The following is a 23,948-nucleotide window of genomic DNA, read 5'->3' as shown; positions in this document are numbered from 1 at the left end:
AGCAGATACTTTAACTAGTGGCATGGTATATTTATATAATATATTCCTAACATCCCTACAGTGTACTAATGACTCAACGTGGCTGAGAAAGAAGATGATATTACACAGATAGATATGGGACAGGGCACAGTGACAGATGGGATCTGGAATGGATTGCTGTGAAGGCGCCAGGTAGCCTAACGGTTAAGAGCGTTGGGCCAGCCAGCAACCGAAACGTCGCTGGTTTTGAATCCCCGAGTCGACCAGGGGAAAAATCTTTCGATTTGTCCTTGATCAAGGCACTTAACCCTAATTTCTCCTGTAAGTTGCTCTGGATAAGAGCGTCGGCTAAATCAGGGTTTCCCAAACTCGGTCCTGGGCCCCCCCCAGAGTGCATGTTCTGTTTTTTGCCCGAGCACTACACAGCTGATTCAAATAAGCAAAGCCTGATGATGAGTTGGTTGTTTTAAACAACTGTGTAGTGCTACGTCAAAAAACAGAACATGCACCCAAGTTTGGGAAAGTCTGTGCTAAATGACTAAAATGTCAAATGATAGGAGGGTGGGGAAACTAGTGACACTACACAGATAATGATTTCAGAGTGAGTGTTAGACTGATCTATCCATGGGGTGGTTTACACTTGTGCTGGTCAGATAAGGTGATGAGGACTTGAAAGCAATGGTTGTTCCCTCCCGCTATAGAGGGGGACTTGTTTGACGGAGTTAAAGAGAGATTACACTGATAATGTAAAGCACTAATGTCTTGCACTTTAAGGTTCGTGGTGCGGGGGTGGGGTGTTTGTGACTGGAGGCCGGACGGAGGAGGACAGCTACCGTTTCAATGAGCGTCGCTGCCACCGGTTTCCATGGCAACAGATTCATTTGAATGATTATCTGCTATATGCGATGTGTTGATGCTTAGAACATTGGAGATGCTGAACGGTCATAGGTCAGATGAAGATCTGAGCTGGGGCAAATGTAGAGTACTGTTCATAATCCCAACATTCGTTAGGGTCACGCAAACCATACTGTATCAGCATACTGTATGGCTAAGTAGATAGACAGTGTTTATATTAGTCTATGTGTTGGAATGTATAGGGCTGTGCTTGGTACGCTATCCCAGTCATGCAAAACGGACTGTATCCCTCAGTAGATGGATTGCATTTATACTTCTGTGCTCCATTCCATATGGTTGAAAATAGTGCTGTGCTTGATACTCTTTGATGGATTACATATATTGTGTGTTCTGTGCTTTAATTTCATATGTTTCCATATCACCAATGACCCAAAACATTGCAATAATGTCCTTTCAATGATTCATCAAACAAGGTGAAACCCATGGTTAGACTTAAACTAACCAAACGGAAAGGATTCCAGGATAGCCTACTCCAACTCAAAGGATAGTGTGAAATAATGCAAAATGCATGATGCCTTGTGTAACTACAGTATGTCCTTTGGCAAAGAGAGACAGAAAAAAAGAGTGAAAAAAATGGAAAGAAAACCATTTGCGGTTTGTTCGGAGTCATTCCATTAAAACCGTCCAAGCGTTTAAACTCACCCCACAGTGGTCCTTCCGGGAATACTTCATTTCCCATAAAGCCCTGCTCTTACAGGCACCATGGGACGGCAGTGGCAGTAAGGTGTAAAGAGGTTTCACTGTTCTATTATACGCTCTGTGGCTTTGACCGGCACTATTACTGCCGGGAGATGGGCTGCTGTTATTAGGAAACGGCGTGTGAGTGTGTGTGTATGTGTGTGTGTGTGTGTGCATGCAGAGGAAGATAGGATAATGGTTTAAGCGGTCATGGTTATTCTGTGAAATTGCATCATCAGATTGCTTCAACATTACAAATATACTGCTAGTGCCTGTGCAGTGATAATTCTACTGAGTACCACCATGTTCATATTGGATATTAATGGTTATTAATGTCTTAATGGTCGATATCTGATATTGTCAATACTGTACCTCAACTGGCATGTTTACTTAAACCAAAGTTTCAAATTACAGTGGAAAATATGTGCCTTTTAAAGTAGAGAGAAGCCTTCCTTTTAAAGTGGAGAGAAGCCTTCTAGCCTACCTACGCAGCTCTGCATTTAGTCTCTGGCCACTCTCTGACAACTTCCATTTCTGCCATTCCTCTGTCAATTCACACAGGAAACATTGGAGACACAAGGCAGCCAGAGACAGATTGAAGAGGGCTATTGAGGAACACCGGTAGTGGCACTGACAAATGAGCAACGGAATCGATACACGCAGACTTAACGCATATAGCTGTTGCTAAACAACGTCAGACAGCCACCAAGATGGACAGTAACAGAAAGGCGTTTGTTCTGTTTACACAATTGGAAACGGTTTACATTTCTTTACTCTTCAAGGTCTTTGTTCAAACATGGCATAATATTTACTAATAAGGTCCATAATATCTTATGCTTCACAGAGTCGTGGCTGAACGACGACACTATCAACATACAGCTGGCTGTTTATACACTGTACCGGCAGGATAGAACAGCGGCGTTTGGTAAGACAAGGGGCGGAAGACTATGCATTTTTGTAAATAACAGCTGGTGCACGATATCTACGGAAGTCTCGAGCTATTGCTCGCCTGAGGTAGAGTATCTCATGATAAGCTGTAGACCACACTATATACCTAGAGAGTTTTCATCTGTATTTTTTTGTAGCTGCTTACATACCACCACGGTCAGTGGCTGGCACTAAGACAGCATTGAATAAGCTGTATTCTGCCATAAGCAAACAAGAAAACATGCACCCAGAGGCGGTGCTCCTAGTGGGAATCTTAAATCCGTTTTACCAAATTTCTATCAGCATGTTAAATGTGCAATCAGAGGAAAAATAACTCTGGACCACATTAACTCCATACACAGAGATGCATACAAAGTTCTCCCTCACCCTCCATTTGGCAAATTTGACCATAATTCTATCCTCCTGATTCATGCTTGCTAGCAAAAATTAAAGCAGGAAACACCAGTGACTAGATCAATAAAAAAGTGGTCAGATGACGCAGATGCTATGCTACAGGGCTGTTTTGCTAGCACAGACTGGAATGTGTTCTGGGATTCCTCCGATGGCATTGAGGAGGACACCACATCAGTCATTGGCTTCATCAATAAGTGCATCGATGACGTCGTCCCTACAGTGACCGTACGTACATACCCAAACCAGAAGCCATGGATTACAGGCAACATCCTCTTCCTCTAAAGGCTAGAGCTGCCACTTCCAAGGAGTGGGACTCTAACCCGGAAGCTTATAAGAAATCCAGCGAAACATCAAACAGGCAAAGCATCAATACAGGACTAAGATCGAATCGTACTACACCGGCTCTGATGCTCGTCGGATGTGGCAGGGCTTGCAAACCCTTACAGACTACAAAGGGAAGCACAGCCGAGAGCTGCCCAGTGACACAAGCCTACCAGATGAGCTAAACTACTTCTATGCTCGCTTCGAGGCAAATAACACTGAAACATGCATGAGAGCACCAACTGTTCCCGAAAGACTGTGTGATCCCACTCTCCGCAGCTGAGATAAGACCTTTAAACAGGTCAATATTCACAAGGCCTCAGGGCCAGATGGTTTACCAGGACGTGTACTGCGAGCATGCGCTGACCAACTGGCAAGTGTCTTCACTGACATTTTCAACCTCTCCTTGTCCGAGTCTGTAATATCAACATGTTTTAAGCACACCACCGTAATGCCTGTGCCAAAGAACACTAAGGTAACCTGCCTAAATGACAACCGACCCGTAGCACTCATGTCTGTAGCCATGAAGTGCTTTGAATGGCTGGTCATGGCTCATATCAACACCATTATCCCAGAAACCCTAGACCCACTCCAATTAGCATACCACCCCAACAGATCCACAGATGGTGCAATCTCTATTGCACTCCGCACTGCCCTTTTCCACCTGGACAAAAGGAACACCTATGTGAGAATGCTGTTCATTGACTACAGCTCAGCGTTCAACACCATAGTACCCTCAAAGCTCATCAATAAGCTAAGGACCCTCCCTCTGCAACTGGATCCTGGACTTCCTGACTGCCGCCCCCAGGTGGTAAGGGTAGGTAACAACACATCCGCCATGCTGATCCTCAACACAGGGGCCCCTCAGGGGTGCGTGCTCAGTCCCCTCCTGTACTCCTTGTTCACTCATGATTGCATGGCCAGGCACGACTCCAACACCATCATTACGTTTGCCAATGACACAACAGTGGTAGGCCTGATCACCAACAACGACGAGACAGCTTCAGAGACCTGGCCGTGTGGTGCCAGGACAATAACCTCCCCCTCAACATGATCAAGACAAAGGAGATGATTGTGGAATACAGGAAAGAGGAAAGAGCATGCCCCCATTCTCATCGACGAGGCTGCAGTGGAGCAGGTTGAGAGCTTCAAGTTCCTTGGTGCCCACATCACCAACAAACTAACATGGTCCAAGCACACCAAGACAGTTGTGAAGAGGGCACGACAAAACCTATCCTCCTACAGTTGCACAATCGAGAGCATCCTGACTGGTTGCATCACTGCCTGGTATGGCAACTGCTCGGCCTCTGACCACAAGGCACTACAGAGGGTAATGAGAAAGGCCTAGAACATCACTGGGGCCAAGCTTGCTACCATCCAGGACCTCTATACCAGGCGGTGTCAGAGGAAGGCCCTAACAATTGTCAAAGACTACAGCCACCCTAGTCATAGACTGTTCTCTCTGCTACCGCACGGCAAGCAGTACCGAAGCGCCAAGTCTAGGTCCAAGAGGATTCTAAACTGTTTCTACCCCCAAGCCATAAGACTCCTGAACACCTAATCAAATGGCTACCCAGACTTTTACACCGCTGCTACTCTCTGTGGTTGTCATCTATGCATAGTCACTTTAATAACACTACCTACATGTACATATTACCTCAACTAACCGGTGCCCCCGCACATTGACTTTGTACCGGTACCCCCCTGTAAATAGTCTCGCTATTGTTATTTTACTGCTGCTCTTTAATTACTTTTTACTTTTATTTCTTATTCTTATCCATATTTTTTTAACTGCATTGTTGGTTTGGGGCTCGTAAGTAAGCATTTCACTGTAAGGTCTACACCTGTTGTATTCTGCTCATGTGACTAATACAATTTCATTTGATTTGATGTCAAGGAAGTGGTATTTCATTATTGTGACACTTGACTACTAGTGTATCATTTTACATCACAGCTCTCTCCATCCTTCTCTCTCTCCCAGTGTATTTTGTTATCCTAGTGATAATACAAACTACTTTTCCAACATGATATATCCCTCACCCGTTAATCCGAACCCGCCAGATATTGTGAGAGACACACCAATTAAAGTGGCGATGCTGTATCAATACCTCCAGAAGACACTCCAGAAGACACTCTAGAGACCTCTGGCATTCTGCTGGTGAAATGAGGACATTCTACTGCCAGTTTCATAATTACTGCCTTTTAAAGGGATTTTTTTTTGCCCACGCCAGTAACCAACCAGTAACCAAGAATTTTACTAGGACTGTCTGGGAGTGGTCTGAGTAGGGAGGGGAAAACTGAAGATTTGCTGTTATTGCCAGAGAGGTTTGGAAATTCTTTCTTATTGATCTATTAACTAATTTACCGCATGGTGATGTCACCATGGAAGGCCAAAACTCCATCCCACCCAAACAGGCTGAATTTGCAGGTGGTGTTTTCAAATAGCTCTTAAACTAAAAGGCATTTTTACAATTACGCAGTATAGGTCAATGTCAATAAGGTCATTGTCAATGTCACAATACGGTGCAGAGCATTCGATTTGGCTGCTGGGAGGCAAGGAGATCTCCAGCTCCGCTAAAACCATTGACAACTACGTGCCGTTTTCAACTTATTTTTCAAATAAGTGTCATAACTATTTGGTTTTAATCTCATCACCTCTTGACGAGCCTAGTCAGAATTTCACATTTCAGATTATTCCACATTTAGCTAATAAGAGTTATACAGCAAGTAAATTAATGTTCATGATCAGTAAACATCAAGTGATCATGTAAGGGTAGCCTATACATTCTGCATGTAGCTAGCTAGCTAAGCAAACAGCATGTATCTTTTAGCTTGCTTCATCAGAGATTAGGCTTTTGGAAAGTGCTTGACATCAGCAATTCGTTGTCCTGGTAAAGTTGTCAGTCGGACATGTGTCATCACCACTATAGATGGAAAGCAAATCTACAATATTTGGATATCGACATCTAGTTTATCCACAGAAAGTGAATTGTTAACTAGCCATACAGTATTGACGTGATCTGTTATTAGCCCGCTAGCCAATTTGACGTGGTCCATCAATCAATGTAACCTATCATGTCTGTCAGCAGCAATCGTGATTAAACACTCTTAGAAACAATGTTGAAAAGGGGATAATGTTCACTAACTTCGCTAGGTAGGCCTACGTTGGTTGGAGAACAAAGTACTGTACATTCGGTCTACTTACCACTATGTTTAGCCAACTGCACAAAGTTTCTACTGGTAATTTGGAAAATGAACATTATCAGCTAACAGTGCATCTGCAAATGCGCCCTTCTGCTGCTTGACAGGCAGAGCCCACAAAGGATGAGAAATAACCTAAACCACTCGTACTTGTCGGGTATAGTTCGCTTTTATTTTATATCACTCAAATATCTAATTAATGGTGGCCAATATTGAGAGATATGGTGAGGCTACCCTCACGGATCTGAAATGACATGATCGATTATGTTTACAGATCATGAAAAGCATGCAGTTACTTGCTGTATAACTGATGATAGAGGTAAACGTGCACAATTGTTTTGTATGGAATAATTGGAAAGGTGTATTTCTGACTACGCCCTTCAAGTGATAATAATATTACAACCAAATAGTTAACATTTATTTAACAATCCCTTCAAAACTGCACACGGTTATCAATTGTTTTAGCGGAGCTGGGGGTCTCCCCGCCCCCCAGCAGGCAAATCGAATGCTCTGCACCTTATTGTGACGTTTTATTGATAACAACCTATTACTCCAACCTCGTAGTGTGGAAAGATATATAAAACACAGGAAATCACATTTTTGACTACACTGGGCTTTTAATTCTGTTTGGTTAACTGATTAACTGATTCACAATGACTTCAGAACACATTAAAGTTTCTATGTTTTGGCTAGACGCAACTGCCATTACCATAGTGGAGTAAATTAAACTCTGATGTTCTCTAACCTAGCTAATCACCTAGCATCTTTACTCCAGAAGGCTAATGCAGCTCTTCAGTATGGGAGCTCACTCCTGAATTCTTTTTGATCTGTTTTCTCATGCTCTTGTGATGTATTAATGATAAACTAGTTGTAAAGCATCACAATAAAGAAATATGCTGTTTTTTATTTATCTCCCTTGACATGGACCTGATTAGTAAGTATTATGGCATGTTTGAACAAAGACCTTGAAGAGTAAAGAAATGTAAGTTGTTTCTAATTGTGTAAACAGAGCGAACACCTGTCGGTTACTGTCATTTTTGGTGGATGTCTGACATTGCTTAGCACCGGCTAAATGTGCAAACAGTGCGTCAATTCAGGTGCTCATTTGTCAGTGCTACTACCGGTTTGCCTCAAAGGAGTTGGATAGATGGCAGTTGTCAGAGAGTGGCCGGGGACTAAATGCAGACCTGCGTAGGTGCGCTTTGAGGCTAGTAGGCTTCTCTGATGTGTTCCTAGCTCCCAAGGATTCCTGCTATTGACATAAGATGCTGTTAGCTTTACTGAACAAAGTGTTCCAGCTTCCTCCTGCATCTGTCTCCTAACTCTCTCTTTCCGAAAAAAATGTCTCTCTCTCTCTCTCTCTCTCTGTCTATCGCTCTTTTTGTTTTTCTCTGTCACTCTCTCTTTTATTCCTCTATAGACAAGAACAGTCTTTTTGTCGTTTGTTAGGTGAAAGAATATTCTATTTCAAAAACACTATTATTTGAGGTGGTTTGGGCTATTCAGAGGGAAATGATCGTCGTGGGGATTCTGAAATGTGTTTGAACTCTCCCGTTGGGTGGGCCTTTTTTATCTGTAATTGCCACGGAAACCACTTATTTTTCGGCGCTTAGGCAGAAATGGTCCTCCTTTCACCTGGTGGGCAGGGCATGAAGTCGGCTTTCATAAACTCTTATTCACTGTTGATTTACTGTAACTCATACAGCTCTTCTCCAGAGCCTGGCACTTAAATCAAACCACACTCTCTCTACCCACTCTGCGACAAAGAGGCCTCTCAGTGGAGCACACATGATGCGACGCTAATAGCTCTTTAACTACACATTACATTCTACATACTGTATAGTTCTCCTCTGGCGGGGTTGTTTTGAACACTAAACCAAGGTCTCACTACAATGTTCTCTGTACAAATTGAGAAGAATCAATCTCCTCCTTCATTCAACGTGTCCTCTTTTTACTGTCCTCATAAACACGGTCCTGTGTGGCTCAGTTGGTAGAGTATGGCACTTGCATTGCTGGGGTTGTGGGTTCGATTCCCACTGGGGACCAGTATGAATGAGAATGTATCACCTCACTACTGTAAGTTGCCCTGGAGCAGACTCTCTGCTAAATGTAAACATATCATGGGCACTTTTAGAAATGTTCTGTACCCATTTCACTGTCCTTTACTAAGAAAAGCCTCAATGGAGAGCAACATGTTCAGTCCATCAAATTCACAGAAAATAGTGAGTGTCGGTTGTGTGTCTCCAGGACTCAACAAATTAAGTCTTTATAGATGGCTGAGTAGAGTCTTTTCTCCTCAGTGCTCTCCCATAGTGTATTGAGCGACAACAGGACTTAAATGGACAGAGCATTCTCTTGTTTTCCCCACTCATCCACTCTCTCTGTTATGTTCTTTATCTCTCTGAGGGAAAGGGAATTTGATTTAAAAGAGCTGAGATATCACACCTCCCTATCTGATGGGTTAAGTGGGGACACCTTCCTGTTAAAGTCTGATATCATTCCCTTGTGGTTGAGGGGGCATTGAGGGCACATGAAGCTCTTATCCCCCACATGGCCCCTGACAACTACAACTACAGCTGCCTCTGTCCCCCAGGAGAGACTGACCGCACTGCACTTAAGATCCAATACTGCTCAGACCGCCACAACCGGATACAATTAAATACACACACAAACACACATAAAATACTACACACATTCTCACATGGGCTCCTGACACACAGAAACAGGTACGCTCACACAAACGCATGTCAAGAGGTCAGAGGTGAACTCACTATAAGGGACGGTAACAAGTGTGTGTGTAAGGCTGTAATATTGGCCCGTCCTTGAGGGGGGGTGTTCAAATGAAAACTCACCACACAGGTCGCAAACCATCACCATCAAACTGTGCTCTCTCTGCTCTGTCAAGGTCAACACTAAAGGGGTGAAAGGGTGTTCCCTTCATCCTGTCTCCCAAATACACACACAAACACTGCCTCCCAAACACACACACACACTGCCTCCCAAATACACACATACATAGTGTCTCCCAACTACACACACACACACACAGCCTCCCAAATACACAAACACACACAGCCTCCCAAATACACACACACACACACACACAGCCTCCCAAATACACACACACATACTGCCTCCCAAATAGACACACACATACTGTCTCCCAAATACACACATACACACAGCCTCCCAAATACACACACATACTGCCTCCCAAATACACACACACATACTGTCTCCCAAATACACACACACCTACTGCCTCCAAAATACACACAAACACACTACTTCCCACCACCCACACGTTACGTACCGTCTTTCTCCCTCATAGACAGCCATGAAGCCATAAATCAGTCTGCAGAGAAGCATGACCATGAACTGAGGTGTATGTATAATTTATGAGTGTTTATATGGCACAAGCATTGGATAGATGTATGCAAATGTATACATTAAGGGTGAAAGGCTCTTTATTTATGTCTGTGTGTGGAACTGGCTGCAATCTCTCTCTAATCAGACTTCTATTAAAATCTCAAGGCTGAGGGGTGGGGATCCTTCTAGCTGTTTAAATTGCACGTGTGTGTGTGTGTGTTTGTGTGTATGTGTGTGTGTGTTCGTGTGTGCATGCTTTGCAAGCATGCATGGGTGCGTGTGCATGTGTGAGTGCATGTGCTTCTGTGTGTGCCGGTATGTGTGCGTCAAGCATTTCTGTGTATTTATTGCCCCTCACTGCAATCAGCCAGGCAGCACCAGTCAGGCTCTTTCAGAACGGAAATTGAATTGTAGGGTGAAGTGACGACAGAAAGGAGAGCGGGAGCCTGTGTAGTTTACTGTTTTACATGTGTATGCATGGCCTTGTTGATAGGAATCATCTGAGGACAGAGACAAAGGAACTGTCATGGTAATCCCTTCCTGGTTTTTGAGTGTGCTCTTTATCAGCCCCAGTTTAGAGGGAAGGAATTATAAAAGTTCCTTCTGAAGGGCTCTCATAAACGTGTGTTTTAATGTTGCATGGTATACCGCAACTTCTGTACTTTTTCGAAACGAAAACTTGAAAAACGGTTCGGACTAGAATTGTTGTTACTTTTGGTACTTCTGTGAAATGTTACTCACGTCGTCTACTGATTGAGAGAGGATCAAGTCTGTCTATGAGCAAAGCCGATGTTCCCTTGTAGCAAGAGAGCAGTGTGCCTGCTCCCTTCCTGCTCCACTTACTCAGCCTGTCAGGAGGAAACACCGCACTCACTGTGAGTCTGGGCTGTGTCACCACTCATGCTGCTCAGAAGTTAACACACTTCAATAATGCAACACGGCTTTTAGAAATGTTGTAACTGTTAATTATTGTTTGCGAAGCATTGTACATTACATACTAGAACCAGACCCGGCGCCAGAACGAATCAGTTGGATGGGCATTTGATTTCCATAGGCGGGCCTGTTTTTTCACAGTACCTCCTATGTGTGCACATTCTTGCACACATTTTTTAAATGGGTCTAATAGTAAAGACCATAGGCAGCTCATGAGTTTCAAGTTTGCGGAAGCTTACAATTTATCCTACCATTTCTACCAATCTGCGTGTCAGTTCTGAATATTTATATATGCAAATCTTCATCGAACAGTTTCATTTCAATAATAACGTTTTTTTTCCTCAAAATCGTTGTCATGTAGTTAATCATAAAAATCTGAGGTAAAATGATAAAAATCTTAAAGTTAAAACTCAACTACGGCGAGAGCACAAGCCTCTGCCATATGGATACATTAATACACTGTCATCCGCTGGCGGCTAAAGAAATGAGAGCATAGAACTCAGAGATACATAGCCTATAGGCCAATGCAGCATGAGGCCTATAACTTCCATCATCAACTAAGTAAACTACACAGGCCTAAAGTCGTCAAATAAAAACAGCAGAGAATATCTTGATGACAATTCCGGTTCTTTCAATCACATTGATCTCTCTTCTCTTCTCTGCCTGTCTGCCTCCCTTTCTATCTGTCTTGAGGTGAGGTACTGCTAGTGAAGTTCAACATTGTATCAAATTGTCACTAACGAACTTGCAACATTGTATCAAATAGGCTATTCCGGGCCCTCAAAGTTTCCTGTGCCAGTGAGCTCAGAACAGAAAGCTGTTTTTATGAGGTTTCCACGGGATCATCAGATCATGATACTCGGCCTCGAGTGTTGGATAGATTTTTCAAATACTGATGAACTATCATTCACAATGGATGTTAAGAAAACAGACTTTGTTGAAGAAAAATGAATGGTGTAAGAGACAATCAGAAATAAGACATTGCCAAGTGGGCACTTTCCTACATATGCATTCTGGAGACGCACCATATCAACACCACATTCCCCTCTCCTTTTTCTTGATGCAATATTTTAAATTATAGACACATATTTTAGATGCTTTTCACTGACAGCCGCAACTCAGTCAGCTAGCCCTATTACCACTCGCACTACCCAAATTGCGGGCTTCCCAAACACACCTGTGATTTGAAACAATCATGTCTCTCCCAGTCAATATCATCTTTGCTTGAGCCTCGAACCGACTGTGTGTGTGAATGACGTCATTGACCCTAAAGCGACAGGGCACACTTTAAAAAAATAAGAGATTGCTTATTCTAATGTTGTTGATTAGTATAATTAAATAAGTCTCAAATGGAAGGGATGTTGAAAAAAAAATCTGTGGCCCCATGAAATCAGCCAAAACAAGCTCAATAACTCAATGCATGCACCCACTGCTATTGAATATGCATCCGTCTGTATTGTGAATAGGCCTAGGCTGTGTATGTGTGTGTGTGCATGTGTGCGTGTGTGTGTGTGTGTGTGTGTTTGTTTGTGTGTGTGTGTTTGTGTATCCCTTATTAAGTGTATATGTGTGTACATGCGGTATGTGTGCGTTTATTTGTCTGTGTGTCTGATTAAGTTTGTGTGTTTGTAATGTGTGTGTCTCTGATTAAGTGTGTGTGCGTGTGTGTGTGTCTGTGTGTGTTTGTGTGTGCTTTATTAAGTGTGTGTGCACGCAACGCAGCAGCAGCGAGGTGGGCAGCCTCTTTTGAAGGGCCCTCATGATGTGATGAAAATGTTTTTACTGTCAGAAAAGTGCTGCTTGTGCATTTAGATTTCACCAGTGTGTGTGTGTGTGTGCGTGTGCGTGTGTGTGTGTGTGTTGAGGAAAGTACATTTTTGTTTATGTATTCATTACACATGTCATTTTGGAATTTGTGTGGACATTTTGGGGGCATAGCCTTGTGGTCGCCAGATGTAAATTCCCTCCCCTGTTTCTCAGAGGTATAAAAAACAAACCTGAGAGAGGAGCTGGCTAAAGCATTATTCTAAAGCCCAACAGGTCTGCAATCACGCAATTTGGAGAAGGGAATCAGGGGTGTGTGGGTGCATGTGTAGTGTTTTGAGTGTGGGGGTTATGGTCCTAAGCTCTGACATCCCTGTGGAATAGAACAGCTTTTACTCTGTAATCCTCCTCTTTTCAGTTCTGCCCTGTGCCCTCTGTCTGTCCTTTCAGCCTTTCAAATGTCAAAGAGATTGTTGGAAAGGTGGAGAGCTGTTGGTGGTGGTGTGTGTGTGTGTGTGTGTGTGTGTGTGTGTGTGTGTGTGTGTGTGTGTGTGTGTGTGTGTGTGTGTGTGTGTGTGTGTGTGTGTGTGTGTGTGTGTGTATCTTTGTTTTAACCTCTATGGGCTAGGTGGGACGCTTGCGTCCCACCTACTCAACAGCCAGTTGAATCCTGTGGCGCGTTATTCAAATCCTTAGATATGCTATTACTTCAATTTAAAAAAAAATATGACTATTTTACACCATTTTAAAGATAAGACTCTCGTTAATCTAACCACACTGTCCGATTTCAAAAAGGCTTTACAACGAAAGCAAAACATTAGATTATGTCAGCAGAGTACCCAGCCAGAAATAATCAGACACCCATTTTTCAAGCTAGCATATAATGTCACATAAACCCAAACCACAGCTAAATGTAGCACTAACCTTTGATGATCTTCATCAGATGACAACCCTAGGACATTATATTAGACAATACATGCATGTTTTGTTCAATCAAGTTCATATTTATATCAAAAACCAGCTTTTTACATTAGCATGTGACTAGCATGTGACTAGCATTCCCACCGAACACTGCCGGTGAATTTACTAAATTACTCACAATAAACGTTCACAAAAAGCACAACAATTATTTTAAGAATTATAGATACAGAACTCCTCTATGCAGTCGATATGTCCGATTTTAAAATAGCTTTTCGGTGAAAGCACATTTTGCAATATTCTCAGTAGATAGCCCGGCATCACAGGGCTAGCTATTTAGACACCCAGCAGGTTTAGCACTCATCAAAGTCAGATTTACTATAAGAAAAATGTTATTACCTTTGTTGTCTTCGTCAGAATGCACTCCCAGGACTTCTACTTCAATAACAAATGTTGGTTTGGTCCAAAATAATCCATCGTTATATCCAAACAGCGGCGTTTTGTTTGTGCGTTCTAGACACTATCCTAAAGGCTAAATAAGGGTGACGAGCATGGCGCAATTCGTGACAAAAGAATTCTAAATATTCCATTACCGTACTTCAAAGCATGTCAACCGCTGTTTAAAATCAATTTTTATGCCATTTTTCTCATAAAAAAGCGATAATATTCCGACCGGGAATCTGCGTTTAGATAAACAGACAAAAGAAAAGAAAGCATTCGGTCGAAGCGGGCACGCGCCTAAGACCATAGTACTCTGAGTGGCCAATTGCCAAAAGCGATAAAGTGTTTCAGCCAGAGCTGACAGACACTCACAGACACCATTCAAACAGTTTTAGAAACTTTAGGGTGTTTTCTATCCAAAGCCAATAATTATATGCATATTCTAGTTACTGGGCAGGAGTAGTAACCAGATTAAATCGGGTACGTTTTTTATCCAGCCGTGTCAATACTGCCACCTAGCCCTAACAGGTTAAGAGGGATTTTTTATGTATTTGTATTTATTATGGATCCCCATTCAGCTACTCTTCCTGGGGTCCAGCAAAATGGAGGCAGTTACACAATTTCTTTAACATTACAATGCATTCACAACAGATTTTACAACACATTAAGTGTGTGTCCTCAGGCCCCTACTCTACTACCACATATCTACAACACAAAATCCATGTGTACGTGTGTGTATAGTGCATATGTTATCGTGTGTGTGTGTGCATGTGTCTGTGCTTGTGTTTATGTTGCTTCACAGTCCCCGCTGTTCCAAAATGTGTATTTTTATCTATTTTTTTTATCTAATACTGCTTGCATGAGTTACTTGATGAGAGTTCCATGTAGTCATGGCTCTATGTAGTACTGTGCGTCTTCCATTGTCTGTTCTGGACTTGGGGACTGTGAAGAGACCTCTGGTGGGATGTCTTGTGGGGTATACATGGGTGTTCGAGCTGTGTGCCAGTATGTCAATATCTCTCACAAATACAAGTAGTGAAGAAGGCAATCTCTACTCCACTTTGAGCCAGGAGAGATTGACATGCATATTATTCATGTTAGCTCTCTGTGTACATCCAAGGGCCAGCTGTGCCACTGTCACGTCTGATTTGGACTGGCGTATAGGCGGAATCAAATGCAGGAGACAGAGGTGCTGGAGGTGAGTGTCTTTTAATAAAACTGACACACACAAACGCCGAAAAGCACAGGGCGCTATACAAAGTTCGCCTGGGAGAAACACTTTCCCATAAAACACAAAATATATATTCCAAGGCACAAAAAGGCAAGGAGCGCAGCCCGGTAAATCCCTCGACAAAACTGTCGGTAACACAACGTGGACAATAAACAGTCCCGCACAAAATCCCAACTGAAAACACACATTAAATAAGCCCCCACTAATGACATACACAAAACAGGTGTGGAACAGACAGACAAAACTAAAAGACACAGAAACAACGATCGGTGGCAGCTAATAGGCCGCGACGACGACCGCCGAGCGCCGCCCGACCGAGGAGGGGCGCCACTTTCGTTGGATCCTGTGACAGCCACCCAGTTCTGAGCCAATTGCAATTTTTCTAAGTCCCTTGTTGTGGCACCTGACCACACGACTAAACAGTAGTACAGGTGCGACAAAACTTGTGCCTGTAGGACCTGCCCTGTTGTTAGTGCTGTTAAAAAGGCAAAGAAGCGCTTTATTATGGACAGACTTCTAACAATCTTAGCTACTGTTGAATCGATAAGTTTTGACCATGAAAGTTTACAATCCAGGGTTACTCCAACATGCTCAATTTCCACGTTATTCATTTCAAGATTTAGATGAGGTTTAAGGTTTAGTGAAAAACCTGTTAGGGCTAGGGGGCAGTATTGACACGGCCGGATAAAAAACGTACCCGATTTAATCTGGTTACTACTCCTGCCCAGTAACTAGAATATGCATATAATTATTGGCTTTGGATAGAAAACACCCTAAAGTTTCTAAAACTGTTTGAATGGTGTCTGTGAGTATAACAGAACTCAAATGGCAGGCCAAAACCTGAGAAGATTCCATGCAGGAAGTGGCCTGTCTGACAAGTTGTGTTTCATCTTGGCTTTTTTTTATTGAAGACTGAGGATCTTTGCTCTAACGTGACACTTCCTATGGCTCCCATAGGCTCTCAGAGCCCGGGAAAAAGCTGAACGATATCGAGGCAGCCTCTGGCTGAAACACATTATCGCTTTTGGCAAGTGGCCGATCAGAGTACTATGGGCTTAGGCGTGTGCCCGAGTCGACCCCATGCTTTATTTTCTTTCGTCTGTTTACCTAAACGCAGATTCCCGGTCGGAATATTATCGCTTTTTTTATGAGAAAAATGGCATAAAAATTGATTTTAAACATACTTCGAAGTACTGTAATGGAATATTTAGATTTTTTTTGTCACGAATTGCGCCATGCTCGTCACCCTTATTTACCCTTTCGGATAGTGTCTTGAACGCACGAACAAAACGCCGCTGTTTGGATATAACTGTGGATTATTTTGAACCAAACCAACATTTGTTGTTGAAGTAGAAGTCCTGGGAGTGCATTCTGACGAAGACAGCAAAGGTAATAACATTTTTCTTATAGTAAATCTGACTTTGGTGAGTGCTAAACTTGCTGGGTGTCTAAATAGCTAGCCCTGTGATGCCGGGCTATCTACTGAGAATATTGCAAAATGTGCTTTCACCGAAAAGCTATTTTAAAATCGGACATATCGAGTGCATAGAGGAGTTCTGTATCTATAATTCTTAAAATAATTGTTATGCTTTTTGTGAACGTTTATCGTGAGTAATTTAGTAAATTCACCGGCAGTGTTCTGTGGGAATGCTAGTCACATGCTAGTCACATGCTAATGTAAAAAGCTGGTTTTTGATATAAATATGAACTTGATTGAACAAAACATGCATGTTTTGTCTAACATAATGTCCTAGGGTTGTCATCTGATGAAGATCATCAAAGGTTAGTGCTGCATTTAGCTGTGGTTTGGGTTTATGTGACATTATATGCTAGCTTGAAAAATGGGTGTCTGATTATTTCTGGCTGGGTACTCTGCTGACATAATCTAATGTTTTGCTTTCGTTGTAAAGCCTTTTTGAAATCGGACAGTGTGGTTAGATTAACGAGAGTCTTGTCTTTAAAATGGTGTAAAATAGTCATATGTTTGAAAAATTGAAGTTTTTGCATTTTTGAGGTATTTGAATAACGCGCCACGGGATTACACTGGCTGTTGAGTAGGTGGGACACAAGCGTCCCACCTAGCCCATACAGGATAATTTGTTCCAAATACAAGGCTTTACGTTTTTGAAATATTTAGGACTAACTTATTCATTGCCACCCATTCTGAAACTAACTGCAGCTCTGGTCAAACACAATAAAAAAAGAGGTTTACTAAGGGTTGGTAACAGGCTTGTTGGTCGGCTATTTGAGCCAGTAAAGGGGGCTTTACTATTCTTAGCGGAATGATTTTTGCTTCTCTCCAAGCCTGAGGGCACACACTTTCCAGTAGGCTTAAATTGAAGATATGGCAAATAGGAGTGACAATATTGTCCGCTATTATCCTCACCAATTTTCCATCCAAGTAAGTGTGCGTGTGTGTGTGTGTGTGTGTGTGTGTGTGTGTGTGTGTGTGTGTGTGTGTGTGTGTGTGCGTGCGTGCGTGCGTGCGTGCGTGCGTGCGTGCGTGCGTGCGTGCGTTTGTGTGTGGTCTAACTTTACTATCCTCACAAGAATAGTAAAACAAGGAAAAAATGCTGTTTTAGGTTTAGGGGTTATGTTTAGGGTTACAATTACGGTTAGGCTTAGAAATAGGGTTGGGTTCGGATAAGGGTTAGGATTTAGAATTTAGGTTTAGTGTTAGGGTTTGGGGTCAATGTTAGGGTTAAGGTTAAGACTTAGGGTTATGTTTAGGGTTAGGGGTTAGGAAAATAAGATTTTGAATGGGAATGCATTGTTTGGTCCCACTTGGATAGTAAAACCATTGTGTGTGTGTGTGTGTGTGTGCGTGCCTCCTTACTTGCATGTGTGTATCACAGTGACTGTCAGTGACAGACGCTCTCCCTATGCTGTGGCTGCTCTGTGAGCTCCAAGGACACTCACTGAAGTGTGTCTCTGTGGATTCAACTCATCTCTTTCTGCTCCCACTGTAGCTTGTGTGTGTTTATGTGTTTGTTTGTGTGTGTGTGCATGCGCGCGTGCGTACATGTGCGTATGTTTACAATAAACAAGTATTCCCATGTTTCCCATCTAGTTGTGTATTCATGTATGTATACTAACGTTCAAAAGTTTGGAGTTACTTAGAAATGTCCTTGTTTTTGAAAGAAAAAATTGTAGACATATATGTAGACAATATGTGGACATTGTTAATGTTGTAAATGACTATTGTAGCTGGAAACGGCTGATTTTATATGGAATATCTACATAGGCGTACAGAGGCTCATTATCAGCAACCATCACTCCTGTGGTCCAACGGCACGTTCTGTTAGCTAATCCAAGTTCATAATTTTAAAAGGCTAATTGAAGGGCAGAAAACCCTTCTGCGGGGCCTCCTGGGTGGCGCAGTGGTCCAAGGCACTGCATCGCAGCGCTAGCTGTACCACCGGAGATTCTGGGTTTGAGCCCAGGCTCTGTCGCAGCCGGCCGCGACCGGGAGGCCCATGGGGGCGACGCACAATTGTCTCAGCGTTGTCCGGGTTAGGCAGGGTTTGGCCGGCAGGGATATCCTTGTCTCATCGTGCACTAGCAACTCCTGTGGTGGGCCGGGTACAGTGCATGCTGACCAGGTCGCCAGGTGTATGGTGTTTCCTCCGACACATTGGTGCGGCTGGCTTCCAAGTTGGATGTGCATTGTGTCAAGAAGCAGTGCAGCTTGGCTTTGTTGGGTTTGTGTTACGGAGGACGCATGGCTCTTGACCTTCGCCTCTCCTGAGTCTGTACGGGAGTTCCAGCGATGAGACAAGACTGTAACTACTACCAATTGGATACCATGAAAAATGGCTAAAAATAAAAGAAAACCCTTTTGCAATTATGTTAGCACAGCTGCAAACTGTTGTCCTGATTTAAGAAGCAATAAAACTGGCCTTCAGACTAGTTGAGTATCTGGTGTATCAGCATTTGTGGGTTCGATTACAGACTCAAAATGGCCAGAAACAATGTACTTTGTTCTGAAACTCGTACATGACAAACATAATGTAGAATGTGATATAAAACATGTCTGAAATAGAATATGCCTCAGAATGAAATGTCACAACCAACAGTGCAAGGTCTAAACCCTTAACTTAAATTTAGATGCAACCACCAGCTTAGGTTGGAGATGGAGCTATCAGGTGTGTTTGACCGTGGATGTACTTTTTCATTTTGCCAAGTTCAGTATAGTGTTACCTTGAATGCCTTTCCATCCAATTAGTATGGACTGTCTGAGAGCATCTGAAGGAATAGGAGGTATTATCTGACCTGAAATACACACGAAACAGAGCAACCATGTAGACAGACAGACAGACAGACAGACAGACAGACAGACAGACAGACAGACAGACAGACAGACAGACAGACAGACAGACAGACAGACAGACAGACAGACAGACAGACAGACAGACAGACAGAATGTCACAAAAGTCAGTCATGAATATAATGAATGTATTCTTTCTGATGCAACAAAAGTTTTTCGGGTACGTTTTTTCTGGTCTTTGACTTCTGTCTTTGTCTCCGGCACCGCTCTCCTTCTATCTCTCTCCATCCCTCCATCCCTCCCTCTTTCTCTCCCTCCTATTGTGCCCATCCTGGTAAATGATTAGTAAGCCCAGGAATGAATGTGTGCAAAGCCTCTTCCTTCAGATCGGCTTAGCGAGCAGGAAGCTTAAACACACATCAGTCACTGCCCAACGCACAACACACACACACACACGGACGACAAATACGAACGGTGCACACACAAACAAGGAGGCATACACAGATGCACACACAGCATACTCAAACACATGCACACACACACACACACACACAAACGCACAACAAAAAGTAATCTCAGACAAGCCAACAGTCCCACAACACATTTGTTCACCCAAACACAAGTTACACATACTGTATCTCTACCCACACACACACACACACACACACACACACACACACACACACACACACACACACACACACACACACACACACACACACACACACACACACACACACCCTGCTCACACAAAGACTATACACTCTGCCACTGCTCTCTGTCAGCCTAAATCTCAGCTCATCAGATTGAATCCTCTCTGCCAGGTCCAACCAATAAAAGCCCCAGATATTCTATTAGCTGTAAACCCTTTCCTGTGGTGGAGTAGATTAGGACTCGGTAAACACAGAGCAAACACACCCACATCACATCACATTGGCCCGTGCGTGTATGCGTGGGTTTTTGTGTGTATTATGCAGCGGGATGCCTGTGTTAGCATTAGCAGGCTATAGGGATGAGCAGGTAAAGCCGTGAGACGTGCTGTCCATTGTAATGATGAGGAGAGGACGTGATCTGGATCAGCCAAGCCTGGGTGTGCAGTATGGGGATGCTACCTACCTTTTTGTCTATGCTGTGTTGAGGTTTGTGTGTGCAAGGGGGATTTGAATATTAACATAAGCATAATGTGTAGTGGGTTTAATTTATATTCACGGTGTCTATATAAAAACACATTATGCAGCCTCAGTGTGTAACAGAGTTGTCCAGCCTCAGTGTGTAACAGAGTTGTCCAGCCTCAGTGTGTAACAGAGTTGTCCAGCCTCAGTGTGTAACAGAGTTGTCCAGCCTGTGTGTAACAGAGTTGTCCAGCCTCTGTGTGTAACAGAGTTGTCCAGCCTGTGTGTAACAGAGTTGTCCAGTCTTAGTGTGTAACAGAGTTGTCCAGCCTCAGTGTGTAAGAGTTGTCCAGGCTCAGTGTGTAACAGAGTTGTCCAGTCTCAGTGTGTAACAGAGTTGTCCAGCCTCTGTGTGTAACAGAGTTGTCCAGCCTCAGTGTGTAACAGAGTTGTCCTGCCTCAGTGTGTAACAGAGTTGTCCAGCCTGTGTGTAACAGAGTTGTCCAGCCTCTGTGTGTAACAGAGTTGTCCAGCCTGTGTGTAACAGAGTTGTCCAGTCTCAGTGTGTAACAGAGTTGTCCAGCCTCAGTGTGTAACAGAGTTGTCCAGCCTCAGTGTGTAACAGAGTTGTCCAGCCTCAGTGTGTAACAGAGTTGTCCAGCCTCAGCGTGTAACAGAGTTGTCCAGCCTCAGTGTGTAACAGAGTTGTCCAGCCTGTGTGTAACAGAGTTGTCCAGCCTCTGTGTGTAACAGAGTTGTCCAGCCTGTGTGTAACAGAGTTGTCCAGTCTCAGTGTGTAACAGAGTTGTCCAGCCTCAGTGTGTAACAGAGTTGTCCAGCCTCAGTGTGTAACAGAGTTGTCCAGTCTCAGTGTGTAACAGAGTTGTCCAGTCTCAGTGTGTAACAGAGTTGTCCAGCCTCTGTGTGTAACAGAGTTGTCCTGCCTCAGTGTGTAACAGAGTTGTCCTGCCTCAGTGTGTAACAGAGTTGTCCAGCCTCAGTGTGTAACAGAGTTGTCCAGCCTCAGTGTGTAACAGAGTTGTCCAGGCTCAGTGTGTAACAGAGTTGTCCAGCCTCAGTGTGTAACAGAGTTGTCCAGTCTCTGTGTGTAACAGAGTTGTCCAGCCTCAGTGTGTAACAGAGTTGTCCAGCCTCAGTGTGTAACAGAGTTGTCCAGTCTCAGTGTGTAACAGAGTTGTCCAGCCTCTGTGTGTAACAGAGTTGCCCAGCCTCTGTGTGTAACAGAGTTGTCCAGGCTCAGTGTGTAACATAGTTGTCCAGTCTCAATGTGTAACAGAGTTGTCCAGGCTCAGTGTGTAACAGAGTTGTCCAGTCTCAGTGTGTAACAGAGTTGTCCAGCCTCTGTGTGTAACAGAGTTGTCCAGCCTCAGTGTGTAACAGAGTTGTCCAGCCTCAGTGTGTAACAGAGTTGTCCAGCCTCAGTGTGTAACAGAGTTGTCCAGCCTCTGTGTGTAACAGAGTTGTCCAGCCTCAGTGTGTAACAGAGTTGTCCAGCCTCAGTGTGTAACAGAGTTGTCCAGTCTCAGTGTGTAACAGAGTTGTCCAGCCTGTGTGTAACAGAGTTGTCCAGTCTCTGTGTGTAACAGAGTTGTCCAGTCTCAGTGTGTAACAGAGTTGTCCAGCCTCAGTGTGTAACAGAATTGTCCAGTCTCAGTGTGTAACAGAGTTGTCCTGCCTCAGTGTGTAACAGAGTTGTCCTGCCTCAGTGTGTAACAGAGTTGTCCTGCCTCAGTGTGTAACAGAGTTGTCCTGCCTCAGTGTGTAACATCCATGTGTATTTGCTGGTCTGTGTGCGGAACAGGTTTCTGGATTTTCATGCTAAATTCATCAGGATTCAGCAGGGCCTCTCTCTCACTCAGTCTCTTTCCCTCCCCATTACTTTCTCTCCCTCACCCCTGGTAGTTGTATTCAGAGTAGGGAGGTGATGAGCCATCAACATTGTGCGAACTGCATACTGTTCTATCATACCTACAGTAGCAGCCAACACACAGACGACATCGTCTAGTCTTGTTCCGATTCCCCAGGCTACACATTCACACATAGAAACACTGACTATACTGACTACACTGACTAAACCCCTACACCAACAAGTTACACACTAAGCAAACATCCCAGCTCATGTACTCCTGTTGTACCATCCTCTGTCTGCACCAGTGTGAGTTTATTGGCCTGAGCTTTGTCCTGACAGTGTTTTCAATTGTTCTAATTGGTCAGCTCAATGGTGTGTGTAGAAGGTCAGGGACAGCATGTACTCTCCTAAAGCAGATACAACTCCCTCAGCTAGGACATAACCCTATCATAATTACCCTCATTTCACTTTCTGCAGCCCACACACACACACACACACACACACACACACACACACACACACACACACACACACACACACACACACACACACACACACACACACACACACACACACACACACAAACACGCACGGACACACATGCGCACGCACACACACACACACATGGCCGTGTCCTGATACCCACACTTGCGTTCTAAATAGTAGGCATTTTAGGTATGCAAAAATATAACATTTTATAGTATGTGACATTTCTCAAATTGAGTATGCTTTAAATGCCAGGATGTCATACTCATTTTGGTTTTTCATCTAGTAGAATTCACTGCACACTATTGAGGAAGAGAATCCTCTTTCGAGACCTACTTGTGTTCGGCAACAGCTGATAATCAGATAAGGGGATGTGCTCTACCAAAATGAACGAATTGTGGGATTCAGCACAGTTGCACATTAGCTGACACCTTCACAGTATGGATGAGTTGAATATGTTGCATGACATTTGGGCTTACTAAATTTTTTCAACTTTTTACTAAACAGTCCGTACTAAGTAGTATGTAATATGATTAGTACACAGCATACCGTTTAAGTAAGTAGTAGGTAAGCCAGATTTCGGATATGGCCAGTAACCTTAATATTAGTAGAGATATTTAGCAGCACAATTATAAATACATTCAGCAGTGACATGGAATCTTTGACAGAGTAATTCCTGTGCTCCTCCTCCAGTTACCCTGTATATGCCCTGAAATGTTGGTTTTCGGTTGTACTGTGTGTGTACTGGTACTTGTTTGTGATTGCTAGTTTTTACGTGTGTATTACTATAATATATAACAACAACAGTGCTTTTGGTTTGGATCATTGATGAAGTAAAAATATTATTTGATTTGCGGTCTTGGTTCTTGGTTTGGTCATTGATGAAGTAGTTTTGATTTGATTTGCGTTCTTAGTGCTTGGTTTGGATCATTGATGGAGTGGAGTTTTGATTTCTGGTCCAATAGCTGACCCTTCTGCAGTATCTTACAGCCAAAAGCATAGTATTATACTACACTGAACAATAAAGCGCATAAAAATCATCTGTCCTATGTTGCAACACTCACTACCGAGTTCCAAACTGCCTCTGGAAGCAACGTCAGCACAAGAACTGTTCGTCGGGAG

At 43.3% G+C, this 23,948-nt stretch overlaps 1 protein-coding gene across 3 annotated transcripts in view; it reads left to right on the top strand.

Annotated features, from left to right (window-relative positions):
* The window catches only part of LOC106568645 (fibrinogen C domain-containing protein 1), a 273,373-nt gene that overhangs the window by 23,942 nt on the left and 225,483 nt on the right, over window positions 1-23,948 (top strand). The window lies entirely within an intron of this gene.

Source organism: Salmo salar, chromosome ssa01, assembly GCF_905237065.1.
Source record: "Salmo salar chromosome ssa01, Ssal_v3.1, whole genome shotgun sequence".
In the NCBI taxonomy this organism is placed as follows: domain Eukaryota; kingdom Metazoa; phylum Chordata; class Actinopteri; order Salmoniformes; family Salmonidae; genus Salmo; species Salmo salar.
Note: the sequence above shows the minus strand (reverse complement) of the source record. Positions and strands in the feature narration are given on the sequence as shown.